Raw genomic sequence first — 15854 nt, forward strand, 5'->3', positions numbered from 1 at the left:
GTTGTTTCACTTTCCACATGCCCAGCCAGGGACACGGTCAGCATCTGTCGCTGCCGAGGGAGGGAGAAGGGAGGGCAGGAGGTCCAACAGCAGAAGATATTCTCATGCTGCAGCCTGTTAGGGACACATCCTGATCCTGTGTGCAGCCGCCTGGCTGACAGTCAGTACAGGGACTTGGGCTGCCCTGCAGAGACACTGTGGTCAAAAGGCTAGGGAGCTATCTCTGGCACAGGTTCTGGGCTGCTTCCAGGAAACAAGGAAGGGTACAGGATTCAAGAGCTGTCCTGGGAAGTGGTGACAAATACAGAAAAACTTCCTGAGGAAAACTTTCCCCAATGAAAACTCTCTGTTTATGAAATCCAAACTGATGATGCAATCACAAAGGTTGATAAAATAAAGATGCACAAAGCTCTCCTAGTTTTCTCTCATCATCAGATCCAAAAAGACCTTTCTCTCTGCCATGTGCCCCACTGCCAAACTGTTAGTATGTACAGACCCTGCATGGACACATCCTTGTTCCAGTGCATACTCCATCCCCTGTGATTGCATTCGGGAGGGGGGGAAGAGAGTTGCTGGCTTTTATAATACATCCTTTGCTGCTGTTTTCTTAAATGCCTAGCTGAGTTCAACCAGAAGGCCTTAATGTTGGCATCCTCTGCCTTAGCAATATAATGTTCTCATTCCTGTGGTGTGAAGTCTCTCTTGACTGGCCAGCTGCCCTCATCTTTGCTTCACCAACTTGCAGAAAAAGGTCTGTGGGTCCTGTGGACAATAAGCTGACCATGACGAGCAATGTGCCCTTGTGGCAAAGGCAGCCATGAGTATCCTGGGCTGCATCAGGCAAAGTGTTGTGAGCGGGTCAAGGCAAGGGATCCTGCCCCTCTGCTCAGCACTGGTGAGACACAGCTGGAGTGCTGGATCCAGCACTGGGTTTCCCAATACAAGAGAGAAAGGGACTTATGGAGCAAGTCCTGCAAAGGGACTTTGCTCCTGTAAGTCCCTGCTGCAGGGACTGGGGTGTCTTTCCTCTGAGGAAAGCTTGAGAGAGCTGGGACTGTTCAGCCTGGATTAGGCTCAGGGGGCTCTTATCCATGTGTATTAATACCTGATGTGAGGGCATAAAGAAGACACAGCGAGGCTCTTCTCAGTGGTGCCCAGTGCCAGAGCAAGAGGCAGTGGGCATGAATTGAAATGCAGGAAATTCCATTTAAAAAGAGAAGAAAACTTTTTTACTGCAAGAGTGATCAGACACTGGAACAGGTGCTCCAGGGAGTGAGATAATAACCAAGTAGGGCTGCTCTTTGTGGTCCGTGGCAGAACCCTGTTCCTGTCTGTTATTTAGCAGCATAGACATATACACTGTCTCCTCAGTTCTTTAAGCTTGTCTTTTTGAAAGCAAAGTCATTCAGTCTTTCCTGCTAGTTAATATTTCCTCCATTTCTTATCTCACTTCTGCCCGCTCTATGCTTTGCAGTTGGCTGTCACCTTCTTCTCCAGCTGAGCTCTCACGTGCCAGGAGGGCATGGCAGGGAACAGTGGTGAGGTTCCTCCTCCTTACAACAGCACAGCAAAGCAGGCTCGCAGGCACTTTGAGAGCCCCGGACATTTCTCTGCATCACTGTACTAGCAAGGGGATATCATGGAGTTATTCACTTTCTTTCTCTTTGGTCTGTGAATCTGACTTGCCTTTACTGAATTTCTTCTAGTAGATTTGAAATCATTTGTCCACTTTGAATAATTGTTATGCCCTTTAGAGGACTTGCGACTCTCTCCAGCTGGATGTCTCCAATAATATCACCAGGGCTACATCTACAGCTGTAAATTAAACACACTGGGCTCTTTAGGCACTGAGGACCTGGCAGGAAAAATGGTATCCAGACTATTAAACTCCCTGATTGTTTGCAGCTGGGTGGCTGTGTGCAGACCAGGCATGGGGCATCACCCCTGGCCCATGCCCACAGCCAGGAGTGGTTTAGTGAGCCTCAGTGGCTCCAGAAAACATTCCAGCAGTGTCACCAGTCCCCTTCCCATGCCCAGGAAAGGAAGAAGCACTGGGGTTGCTGCAGCAGTGTGGCTGCTGCGAGCTGGTCCCACCGACACGCAGCAGCAGTGAATCACACCAGCCTGGATGCCAGGCTTCTGCGTGCTGAGAGGGCAGCAAAGCAGACTGCAGCCCTGTCCTGCTACGCCTCCCGAGCAGACATCACCGTGATGCCTTCTTATTCTGCTGTGTCCCTTGCCCTTCCCACAACTCCTCCTCCTTCCTGCTCTGCTTACTTGGAAACCCCCTTTTATCAACATTACATAGCCTGAAATGCCATATTTTGAAATTGTCTTGTGAGAGGTAAATGTTATGACATCCTTATGTGTAGAACTACCTGAAAGCTAGTATCTCAATTTTATGAAAAATGTCCTTGTTTTGAAAAGTCTTATTTGTTCTTTCATAAGTTTAAGAGTTGTAATGGGACTGTGATTTTTGTTGTATCTTATGTTTTAACATCGGAGAAAGACTTACATCAGAGTAGCTGCAAGCCCAGGGCCCAGAGCATCGTAACTGGTAGGAGTCATGGTTTAAATTCCCAGGCAAGCTGCCCAATAACGGGGCCACAGGATCAGTCTCCTTCCCTGGGGAAATGTGCTGTATATACAGAGAACAGCTCCAACACAAACTGCCAGAGGGACTGTCTTAGTCACTTTGCACACAGCAGTTTTTTGCAGCTGGTAGCCCCTAGATCGGTGCAGGGGGGACATAAACATGATTGGCAAGAGCCTGGGAGCTGGCAGATGAAGAGACAAAGCCTTGGTGCACCTTAGTTGTAGCTCCAGATGCTATGGCATAAGAGCTTTTCTGCTGCTGATAAACAATCACAACAGACATTTCTGTTATAAATAAATATTTTGCACATTTATCAGCAAAAGGTGGTTTGTTTTTCATAGAATGAAAAGGAATGCATTCATTTCTCAGCTGCTTTTTTCCCCTTTTACATCTTCAGTCTGATGGCACCAGGAAGGATTAGTAAGCACATTTCTCTGAGTCTAGCTTTCCTCAAGGGTGCAACTCAAGCACATTAGCATCAGATGTCTATTCTGAGTGGAAAACTGGTGTATGGAGGTTTTAAAACTTAACCTGAATACCCTGATAGTAATACAATACCGCTTGAATTTTAGCATCTTACAAAACATTGTTAAGTAGAATATATTTTATGTCTATATTCTCTTTTAAAAGTCTCTTGCTACTATAAGAAAATAATGATTTGATATCATTCTTGCTCTTCCTCTATTTGAATAACTAAGTACTGTATCTTCCTATGTTTCAGTTTACTTGTATTACTTACACATTAGTGGTGCCTCTTGACTGAGACTGAAGTTATATGGATGCAAGGAAACCAGATAGTGAAGTGGAAAAATATTGTGCTTTTTGCCTTCAAACAAAGCAGATTATATTATTTCTCTGTTTTTCTAGATCCTGACCATCCTGGCTAGGGTAATAAGCTTCAAAGGTGGTATCCTGAAAAAACAGTTATACTGACTAGCTGTATTAAGCAACAGCAGCAAAGTCCCAGTTCCAGGTTTTCTACTTCACACACTAGAAATATAGACAACAGAATGAGTGAAATAAATTCACAGGTTTCTTTGTGTTTCTTAAAACAATCTGCTAAAATTTAGCTAAAATTTAGGAAATCACAGATAAATGCATGACTGTCATCTTCCACAGGGCTTACTAGAGAAAAGAAATGGAGATGCCCTCCTGATTACAACAGGTGCTACTGCTCTTAGTATTTATTGTAGCAAAGACCACCTATTCCCTGAACATTCTGAGGATGTATGAGAAAGAAATGAAGATCCTCATCTCAGATGAGTACAGAAATTGTGCAAAATAAGGTACATGTGGTATTAAAGTGGTTTGACAGTACACAGCAATTTACTTCTTTACAAGAATGAAAACTGTTTCTAGTAAATCAGACTTTTGGAATTACTTATTGGCTTGTGGGTTCCCATTTCTCCACACAATTCATTGGATAGCCCTATCAGTTGCCTTTCCCTCAGCTTTATTCCAGTCTCTGGTCCACAATGGCTCGTACATGCAGGGATCCTGCAGCAGGGTAGATCTGTGCCGGAGCCCGGCACTGCTTCCAACTGTACTAGCTAAAAGCCAAGAGGGGACTCTGCTTCAGACAGCAGAATCCCCTGTTTCTTCTCAAAGCTGTGTAATGTCAAATACTCAGTGTGTACCGGGCTCTGATATGACATGGAAATTACTTCAGTGCCTGCTTCAGATCACATAACACACTTCTAGTGAGACAACTGTGCCGTTAATGATGCATATGTGAATTTATCTTCTAAAAGGTATGCAAGATTCATTCCTTCATTTATTTGCACACATAAAAAGCATGACATTTAGACTTTGAGTAGTGGGAGAGAGGGGGAAGCTGAACTGGATTTTTTTTCTTTTTTCCCCTCCTTTTCCAGCGTTACTGTTATCTTTACAATGTGATTATATGAGCAAGGAATTGGATTACTGAGAGCATCCAGCTCACATTTCCTCTGTTGAAAAGAGCTGTGAAGATCTTTATATCTATGGCAGGAAAGAAATAAAGATACCATAAAGTAAGTGTCTAGCCTGATATCTCTGATTAGCCGTGTGAATGTACTAATGCTCAAAAGCAGCATATTTCCTTTTTCTTTATTTAGCATTTTGTGAGGAAGGTCTTTCTATTTTATGTATTTGAAATATCTGCTGCTGAGGGATTTCCCTCCTGGCAGGTAATCTTCTTTGTTTGTGAAAATCTTTGCCTCAGTTTTCACAGAGCTCTGTCTCTGGGGTTCCCCTCTGAAGATGTCACGTGTATCCGTGGAGGCACCCCTCAAATCATCCCTCTGTATGCCAGAGACATGGGTGCTCCTGAAAGCAGGAGTCACTTTATGGACCCACTGCTTTAAGTGTCTGTGGTGAGCACAGCGAATGTAGGTGTGTTCATGTGCGGTTGTGTGTGTCTGGGTGTGGATTTTTCCCCAAAAGACAGCAAAACAACATCTCTGGTAGCTTTCTTGGAAATAAACTGGTTTGGATGACAATTGAATACTGGAGAAAGACAGACACCTACCAAGATCCCTAGTCATATACCATTATTCTTTGAGAAAATGATACTTTTCTGTGTTTATGTTTCCCTGACACGAACTGAAGATTTTTTCTTTGTTATTATTTTTTATTGTACAATGAGTTCTTGCCCCAACGCTAGTGGCTTCTTTATTCAAGAGAGAGCAGTGGACAGCAGTAGCCAGGAAAGACACTTCTGACTGTGATTGTAAGCAGATATGTGATATGCTGGGGCTTAAAAGAACTATAGGGGCTGCTGCTGCAAGCCAGACAGATCACATGAAAAGGGGGGATTGGAAAAGTAGACTAATGATAATAATGGAGTTGCACAAAAAAGTCCAAATCTTGTGTGGTAACATTGCAGAAGATGACAGGAACTAAAGTTACCAGAACTCTCAATAAAACAAAAGCTGTGTAGGTGAACAAAAATATTGCCAAGAAAAAAAAGCTTCTTCAGAAAGCCTACTGAAAATTTTTAGATAGGTGGAACAGAGAGCTGAGGAGACCATAATCACAAATGAATGCATTTTTAACTTTTTTAAGCACATGATTCTCTGGTAAAGTGAAATGAGAAATCAAATACTGTGATAAAGTTCTGTAGTTAACCAAAGGGAAGAATTGACCAAAGCTGAGTAGAAGCAGTGAGAAATGGAAGAAAATGTGATTTTTTTTCTAACAGGCAAAATACTAGAAAGGACTAAAATCTATAGCTTTTGCTCAGAGAGCTAAGTAAACCTACATCCAAGACTCAGAACAAATCTGGAGCCACTGCTGGGAAAGATGTACCCAACTAGATGGTGAAATGAAGTACTGTGACAGTAAAAAAGACCTGATGTCTTGTGGGTACAGCACTGGTACAATGTAGACACAGCGAAGAGGGAGCCTTCAGTATCCTGTCAACAAAGCAATTGAAATATATGAATACTGCAAGAGATCTTAGCTTTAAACAGTTGGTGTTAACTATTGGTATGCTTAATTTAATGTTTTAACTGATAAATAGTTTCATTTATTTTTCATTTATTTAGCTATACCTAATTGAAAGGATAAAGTAAGCAGTACAGATAATAAGGGTTACTGGTCTGAGATTATTGTGCCAACTATGGACCAAATACTATACAGCTATGGGTTTACATTCATTAACTTCCTCCACTTGAGCAAAGCCAAAGTACATTTCCTCCATGTGAATTGATTCAAAATGAATTCAAACTGGTATTTCAAATTCCTTGACTTTCATATACAGGAGGCGAATATTTTCCTTAAATGTTTGTTTTGATTCTGTTTTATCAGTCTCATGAGTTAATTCCTTTCCACTTTAGATGTGCATATTTTCTAATTTGTTTCAGTTTCATCTCATTGGCCCCAGCTGGAATGAAACCAGAAACCAGAAGAACTTTTCTCATACTAAACTGAACTGGAAAACAATGACATTAATCACTCACTTAATTGTGACTGATGTGGTCCTTGTTTCTGAACCATCGCTCTGGAGAGACGCTTTCCTTGCCGCGTGCTGAGCTGTGTGGGACAGGCAATTCAAGATGCCACACGATGTGTGAACATGTCAAAAGAGCTCCTGAGTGTCCTCGTCTGCATCCCCACAAAGCACAGCTGAAGGTCCCTTCCTGGACAGAAGCCAGCAGTGCTGAACAGTGCAGATAGGAGGCAAGGTGCAGATATGCCGGGACGTTGCCATGTCCAGCAGAGCCTCTGGTGGGACCAGGCCCTGCGTTCAGCATCAGACCTCATCTACACCGGTGCCAGGAAAGCCCATGGGACCAAGCCTTGTCTTGACCACCCCATGGGCTCAAGCTTGCTCCCAGCAGCAATAGTGGTCAGTTGTTTGGGGCATTTCAGAAGTCTTGAGGGCAGGTCCTGGGAAGGACACAACTTTCCAGGTACCCTTCGAGGCTGTCTGGTAGCAGCACACTCAGACAGGGTGCTCAGAGGACTCCGACCACATCCTGCACTGTAGGCGCATGTGATAGTCTGGGACAGCGGTGGGGAGCTGGGCATTGATACCTTCCTTAAATGTGCCCTGTCCCCAAGTCCCAGATAAAGTAGTCAGGTATTTAGACCACATGCCTTTAAACATTCTGCTACCCAAAACTAGTGGAAAGTAATCCTGTTTACAGTTTACTTTAAATAGGCATTTCAGAGAGTGGCTATAGCTTTAGGGATCCCTGTTTTTGTTTGTGAAGGAAGTAATGGTGTTTTTTTCCACGTCATAGTTTAAACCCAGCCAGCAGCTAAGCACCACACAGCTGCTCTCTCACTTCTCCCCCCCTCCCAGTGGGATGGGGAGGGCAATCAGAAAAAAAAGTCAGACTTGTGGGTTGAGATAAGAACAGTTTAATAATTAAACTAAAATGAAATATAATAATAACAATAATATCAATAAAATGTAATAACAATAATAACAATTCTAATGAAAAGGAATATAACAAAAAGGAGAGATTAGACACAAGAAAAGACAAGTGATGCACAATGCAATTGCTCACCACCCACTGACAGATGCCCGAGCAGCGCTCCACCCCTCCCAGCCAACTCCCCCAGTTTATATAGAGCATGGCGTTCTATGGTATGGATATCTATGGTATAGAATATCCCTTTGGCTAGTTTGGGTCAGCTGTTCTGACCATGCTCCCTCCCAGCTTCTGGTTTGTGCACCTGCTTGCTGGCAGACCATGGGAAACTGAAGAATCCTTAACTTAGGATAAGTGCCACTTAGCAGCAACTGAAACATCAGTGTGTTATCAACATTATTCTCATACTAAATCCAAACCACACTGTACCAGCTACTAGGAAGAAAACTAACTCTATCCTAGCTGAAACTAGGACACTCTGGGATGCATTTTGGCTTGTCAGTAAGCATTACAGTAGAACCAGTCTGCTTTTGCCCCCAGTTGTGAACAGCACTGCACAGCTTGTGACAGGTGATATTCTTGCAGATCATTTGGTATACTCTGAGAAACTGTTAAAATGCAATTCAAAAGACACTAGCAAAGCAAGAGGCAGAGAATAATTTTTTAGAGATTATTTTAATGAAACTATGTAGTATTTTTACTCATCATTGTGTTGTGGGATGATTATTAGGGCAATAGGGTGGAATTCAGCAAAGATGTGTCAAGGGGAAGGGGCCAGACTATCCCATTTCTGTCTGAAAAAACATCAGCACAACTGACATTTCTTGGGATTTAGTCACAGAGCAAAAAACTCTGACAAGAGAACAGCTGATATCCTTTAGCAAATTAAAATACAGCTACAAGCAGAAGTTTTATACCTTGGGAAACTCCAGCAAAAGTGCTTTTCCAGTAGAGATGATCACGGCTACAGCCCAGCCCATAGGTCTGCCTGAAAGCAGGCAGGCAGGCAGAGAGGCCTGGACCTTGGTGCCCTCAGACCTGCGTTACAGGCAGGACTCAGCTGTGCAGCCATTCAGGCTTTTTCCCTTAGTATAGGGCAGTTTGAAGACTTTGCTTTGTTTTCATCCTCTCAGAAATTTCTGGCTCAACTCAGTAACCTTTCCTGGGGCTCTGGACCAAAGCTCCCTGTTAGAAAAGTTAGCCCCACAACACTAACATCCCTTCAACTTTCTCTTTTTGCCAAAAGAAACAGCTTAATGAGAGATGTTACAGGACACCAACTACGGCACACTCCCAGAAGGACAGTTGAAAGGAGCAAGGACTCGGTGCTGGCTAGTGGAGCCTGACGTGGCAAAAACCGTCTCATTAGCCAGGCGGAACTGAAGAGAGCAGTCCTGGAGCCCTGCTCACCCGCAAACCTGCCGACAGTGAAAGACTCGCTAGGTCCGGAGCGCCCAGGCCGCGCTGAGCGTTGCACCGTCCGGACGGTACAGCCTCCTGCGCTTGGCAGGGCAGGAGCAGCCGGAACAGGCTGACCGACCCCTGCCCGCCGCTTGCCCGGAGCCGGCTGCTGCTCCCGCAGAGCCCACACGTTTGGGCTCTGGCCAGGTGTAGTCCCGTGGCATCCTCCTCTGCTCGGTGGCTGAGGGGCCCCAGCAGACCCCTCTCTGCACTGAGTGGCTGCAGGCAGGCTCAGCATTTCCTCGGGTGTTGGGGACATGCTGAGAGAGGCACATCGCAGTGCCACCAGCACCTGCTGCTGCGGGAGAACCTGCGGTCGTATCACCGCATGTCAGGGCATTGGCCCCCCTGTGCTCAAACCAGCTCTGGCTGCTGTAATTTCACTGCAGAAAGTGGTGGTGGTGGTCACTGGTTTCTGGCAATGCTGAATTAAACCTTAGCAGCTCTTTTCTTGTATCATCTTCTTCCCACCCAGCTAACAGTTGATTTGCTGTAGCTTCCCCCGTGTTTCTGTATTTTGCATATCTTGCTCTTCTACTTACATTTTTCAGTGGATCCAATGAAAAACACTTTAGAATAGTCAACTGGGAATACTTACTGGGCTGGCTTTGGAAGCAGAGCTTGCTCTGCAGGTATCACTAGACCTCACCAACCAGAAACTCTGCAAACATATTAGCTTCCTCTACCAGGGAAGGTTCTTCCACAGATGTCGAAGTAGCCTAAACAGCAACTAATCTGAAAGCTGAAATCGAAGAATATTTATGGTATGGGAGGTACAAAGCTCCACAGAGATCCCAGACAAGCCTGGATTTATTTTTAGTGCTAAGAGCTATTTGGGCTTCGGGTTGTTTTTTACCAACTTGCAATTCTGAATTTTTTGATTAGTGCTTGAAGCCATATTACTTTGTTTGCAATGTTAATGCCTACAGGAACAATGACTGTGCTTTGGAAAACTCATGTTTATAGAGCTTTTAAAATATACAGTCTGCCTCAGAGAAAATTAAAGTGTCGCTCCATTCCTTATCCAGGAATTGCCAAAAATGTAACAGAACATATTTCAGTAGAAGGCGTAGCAGAAGAAGCAAATATTACTAATTTCATAGCCAAATATTATGATTTTTTCTTCTCAGGTACCCATGAATTTTCCAGACAGATGTGTGCACCAGGCTTCCCCATGACACTATCAGTTTGAATGACTCATTTATGACTGTTTTAAAAATAATTTTCCATCTATACTCCTTGTAGATGGGTAGCGAAGGTGGCTGTGGAAATTACACAGGCAGAACACTACTTATGTGGGAAGAGAAAATATTTTGGATTGGTATCTTGATGAAAAGGACTGGAAACACAGGCTGAAACCGTTAAGCAATGTGTTTTGGTACAACACGTACAAAGAATGCAGAGGTGGCTGAGACATGGAGGCAGTGACTACCTGCCACTCATGCAAGTGGAGGTACTGAGCTGCCCAGGTCCTGAGGTGGAAGACTTGCTGGTTAGGGCTCACCCTCACAGCTTTGGCCAGTAAGGAGGAAGCTATACATCTGGGTTGCTACATGCACTGAGAGGAAACTTATTTTCCTTCCACAAAAAAAACATTATAAAAGCAAAGACTCACCTCTGGTACGAATAGATGCATGCTGATTTGTGGCAGCAAAGGACCTTCCTGCTATGGTTATGCAATCCATCTGATTTTGTAAATCCTTGATATTAACACTATGACAAAAATATGGACCAAGAGGGTGCTTTCAGATATGGTAGGCATTACTAAAACATAGCTAGCAATTTCGTGTTCCAGATGGTCAGATGTGCATTTTAGTATTCATTTATCAAGGGCTAGCCAGAGAATATCTGTCTCTACTTATTATCTGACCAGCCCAGGTTCTGAAAAAGTTGTTTTCTATGAATTCCTAATTCGATCTGAATGGAAGTATTTCATTTAGCTAAACAAAGATACTTACATGAAGAATGATATCGAGGGAATACAGGGGCACACATTACAACTGGCCAAAGCAAAGCAATATCCATGCTTGATTTATAGCAACATTTGTCCTAAACAGGCCTTTGAGGTAATACATGACATATATAATTCTGCTTTAAGAGATCCCTGCGAGTTTTGAGAGGTGGAAATACCGTGCAAATAACATCTGCCAGCTTTTTTATTCATCGATCTGAAAAGAACAATGTCTCATATGTGCATCAGTTTCACATTTAAAGAAAGTTAAGGTCGATAATTGCTTTCCTTTTCCTCCTACTTATGTATAGCTGTTAGGTAAGAGAGAGAGAGACTACACTTTTAATAAACAGGCGATATTTTGAAATTGGCAGTTTTATGGTACCTGGGTGCCTGGCATTTATTTTCTGTGTACCAGGCCTGTGGAGGGCACAGTTGGCTCCGTCGTCCGTTCCGAACCATGCCTGACTGAGAGTTTTCATCAGTGAGAGGCAACATCGTCTGTGCGAAGCAGGCTGGGGGAGGATGTCCCAGGGGAAACGAGAAGTACTTACTGAATCAGGGCAAGTCAGCCCCTTTGCTACACAGGTTAGGACTTAACGCTGCTAATATTATGGATAACGCTAGGAAAAGAAGCTACAAAGCACGCTTGGCCAAATGTCTTGACTTTCAGTTGCAAAATGCTAATAGGGTGCACTGGGCTTTTCTTCAATCACAGGCGTATTCAAGTGAGACCTTAAATTATAATTAAATGTAGGATGCACTTGTCCTGTGTAAATATGATAATTGGTTCATAAATGTATAATGCTGTTAATTAGCATGTGATCTCTTGTAACATAGGAATGTGTGTTGCTGTCTCCTGAGACCCTGAAGACAGCATAATGAATCACAATTCAGTGCTCTTGTAGTACTTGGAAAGGAAAGAGCATCATTCACTCAGATCAGGCTGTTTAGAAACTTTGAAGCAAAGTAAGGAAGAAAAGAAGAGTCTTTGCATGACCACATCTGTCTTGCTGAAAAGCTAATAATCATCTAGTAATAAGACAGAAATATTTTTTTGTTCAAAAGAGGGAAAAAAAATCTTTTTACTTTTTGCATTACTCTCTGTCACATCCAGTGCCTCATGGTCACATGAATATGACCAAGGAACATTCCTATTTTGTATCCTAGCATGAAAGCTGCGATAGAAACACAGTAATTAAAAGAAGCTGGGAGGAAAATGTACTAACACATGCACACATGCATGAACACATTTAATATCAGCTCTAGCTGCAGGAATATAGAGTAAGTCACACTGGAAGCATAAATTCATGGGCTCCAAGAACAAACGACTCCATCCAGAAGACCTGTAACACTCAGTGTGGTTTCATTAATTATTGATTCAGCTGTTCACTGTGTTTCTCCTCAAGGTTTGTTTGAACAGTTGTTTTCACTTGAAAGATATGCTCAGAAGCAACTATAAACAATTGGAGACTATTAGCATTTAGTTCTGAATCAACATCGTGCTGGAGATACAAGGGCTTTCACTCTGCTTGGCTTTAAGACATCAGTTTAAGGTGGATTTCATCCACTGTTCCCTGGTCTGAACAGATCTAAAAAAAGGTGGCTTTTCTCTTTCTCAGCCAGTCAAATTCTGCTTTCCTTTTAACAATTTTTGATACAACCAAATATATTGAAGGAAAAAATAGAGAACACAACTTGATTTCAAAAAGAAATACAGTTTTACACAAACCCAGGGCACATCCTTCTCTGTCTGCCTTGCATTACAGCAAAATATCTTTGGTTTAGAAATGTGTTTGCATTGCAGAGCTGCTGTCAACCCTCTCTCCCACCAAATCCTCGCCAACCCTGTAGACTTATTGCAGGGGAAAAAAAGTGTTGAGCTGGCTATCCAAAACTCAAGGAGACTGAAGGTACTAGTGATAATTTCCAGAGAGTGCCCCACCTTGAGGTCTTCATGGCACAGCAAGGACAACAGTTAGGGGGACACGTGGAGTGGTAGTAACTGGAGGTTACGTGGCAGTGGTTGGCATCTGAGCAGGGACCTTTGTGTTTGAATCCCCCACAGGCTGCGGCTGTGGTCAGAGCACTTACTGCAGAAAAACACTTGAGGTTTTTCTTTAGTGAAAGAGGATGGGCATGGCCTCTTGTTGTTTCTCTGACAATGGGTTAAGGTCAGAAAAGAGAAGATACAGAGCACTTTTCCCACTAGTTGGTTTAAATTTACTCTTTATTGCCTCAGCATTCATTGTAAAAAATAAGCTGTTGTGATGCTCTTAATCTGCACTGTGATAGCTGGTATTTGTCAGCTTTACAGTTTTCATTTCATTTGTTGCTTCCATTTGTATAAAGAGAACAAATGGATGAGAATGGATAATAAAACAGCTGGCTGAAACAAATAGTTGGTTTAGTGAAAGATTTTCTATTGTAGGAGAACTAGGTTTCTGAGAAGACATAAAAATATGACTTCTGGAAAGCATCATATAAAATGAAAGTAAAAGCAAGAGAAGTTGCTGAAACAATTCCAGACAGACAATGGCTGAATGTCTCCTCCAGAAAGTTACTGTGTCAAGGACATAACAGACTATATTTCTGTGAGTCCAAGGACATGGGAAGAAACCAGATAAAAATAGATTGGTGGGTTTGGTCTGTTTTCTTGATTACAATGCATGTATGCACCCCCAACCAATCTGCCACATACAATGTCCCTGACATTTTATTGCCTCCTAAGTAAAACACCACTCATTTTCAAGAGAAAATTTCAGGAAAAATTTGCAAAGTTCTGTCTTTGTCTCTGTTGGCAGGGAAATCAGCAACAGCGGATAAAAAATAGAAAACAGAGCAGAAGCCTGCTTTTTCCCATGCATTTCCCAAGTATTAATTTAATAACATCCTTTCGGTGTTATTGATGGCCTGACTAGGTTCATTTAGCTCACTGACCAGTGTGCTCAGCATCCCTACTCACAACAATTTTTAGTGCCCTCAGGATTTTCAGATAAATCCTTTTTAGAGGGATACAGGTCAAAATGATTATACATAAAAGTGTGTAGTTTTAAGGTAGACTCAGACTTGTTTTTCTTAAGACAATGAGGCTGCTTTATTGCTCTGGAAATCACTGCCCTGAAAAAATCCTGAACTCAAAGCTGAGACCTGGTGGCAAAATCAGGCTTTTGCCACTTGGACACATCCAGATAGGATGGAGGGTTTCTAAAGGGGAAGAAACACACTATTTATTTCTGTCTTGTTTTCCACACTGGTTATAACTCATCTGCTTGGTGTGGTCCAGCCAGCATGCAGCCAAAATGGCAGGAGGGGGGCATGAGGCCCCGCGCCACCCTGGGGATGATGAGCCACAGCGTGGGTCCATCGCTTCTGCCAGCGCCTGTCCCTGTGGCCAGGAGCAGGGGCTAAAGCTGCCCCACAGCAGCGGGAGGAGGCATTTCGGGAGCTGTGTGAGGGCGACGGCGTGCCCAGGGCTGCGGTTGCTGTGGGGTGCCATGGACACCTCCCCGTGGGGTCCGGGCGCTGGGTGAATGAGGCCAGCTGGGGCCAGCCCTGCTGGCTGGTGGGAGCTGGTGCTTGCGTCTCAAACTCTTTAGCCCATGAAGAAGTAATGGTGTCCCAGCAAGCATGCCTGGGCAGGAGGTGCAGGCTGCAGGGGTCCGAGGAGGGAGCTGGCAGGGAAGCTCAGCAGGGAGGCAACAGTGCTGCCACCAGGCCATGGGTGCTCAGGAGAGCCATGATCTGCCGGCCGCTGTGTGGGCTCCTGGACAGAAAAGGGCCAGAGCACCCAGGCAGTGCTGCCGGCTGCCATGCAGGTCTGCGCCAGGAGAGGCTGGGGCAGCCGCCAAGGGAGCAGGGCTTTCTGCCTCTCCTAAGGAAGACAGCTATTTGGCTTACTCCTCAGACAAGATGCCCAGCAAAACTGGAGTTCAGTCATGAATTCTGTGTTCCCTAGACCTACCTCTTCATGCATACAGCCCAGGTGAAATGGAGTTTTTTACTTGTTCAGTGAAGTGCAGGCATTTCTGGAAGGTCACTGAAAACACATTGCATGGAAAGCTGCTCAGGCATGCGGACAAGTGTAGATCTGGGTCTTCTTGTCATAGAGAAGTTCAAGATGAAAGTTTATTAGATCTCAAACCCTATCAACACTGCACAAGAAACCAGATTAAGAAGAATGAGATTGTCCAAAAGCAAATGAGAGTACCCATTCAAAGAAAATCCCCGTCTGCAGATGAGTAGGAGATCCACAAGCCCAGTGTGATTCCTCTGGTGGCTCTGGGATATCCATCTTGAGCTGGGAGATGTTTTGAAGTGTCTTGTCTTCTTTTTGTTCCAGAGGAGGCTCTGCTATTAGGCCATAACAAAGACAAGTTTATTAAACTGTTTTGTAATTGTTTTATTAAAGCAATTTTGTCATAAAGCAGAATTTCCTTCTTGGAAAGTGTACTGGTTTGGCTGAGATAGAGTTGATTTTCTTCACAGTACCTTGCAAGGTGCTATGTTTGGGATCTGTGCTGAAAATAGTGTTGATCACACAGGGATGTTTTAGTTACTGCTGAGCGGTGCTTGCACAGTGTCAAGGGCTTTTCTGCTCCTCACCCTGCCCTATCAGCGAGCAGGCTGGGAGTGCAAAGGGAGCTTGGAAGGGGCACAGCCAGGATAGCTGACCCCAGGTGAACCAAGGGATGTCCCAGACCACAGGAAGCTTTGCTCAGCCATAAAAGCTGGGGAAGGAGGAGTAACAGGGGACATTCAGAGTGATGGCGTTTGTCTTCCCAAGTCGCTGTCACATGTGATGGAGCCCTGATGTCCCGGGGATGGCTGAAATACCTGCCTGCCCTCGGAAAGCAGTGGATGAATTCCTGATTTTGCTTTGTTTGTGCAGGTGGCTTTTGCTTTACCTGTTAAACTGTCTTTATTTCAATGCACTAGTTTTGCAATTTTACCCTCCTGATTCTCTCCCCCACCCCACTGTGGG

The sequence above is a fragment of the Haliaeetus leucocephalus genome, unplaced genomic scaffold (genome assembly GCF_000737465.1).
Source record: "Haliaeetus leucocephalus isolate CR32 unplaced genomic scaffold, Haliaeetus_leucocephalus-4.0 Scaffold678, whole genome shotgun sequence".
NCBI classification, from domain to species: Eukaryota; Metazoa; Chordata; class Aves; order Accipitriformes; family Accipitridae; genus Haliaeetus; species Haliaeetus leucocephalus.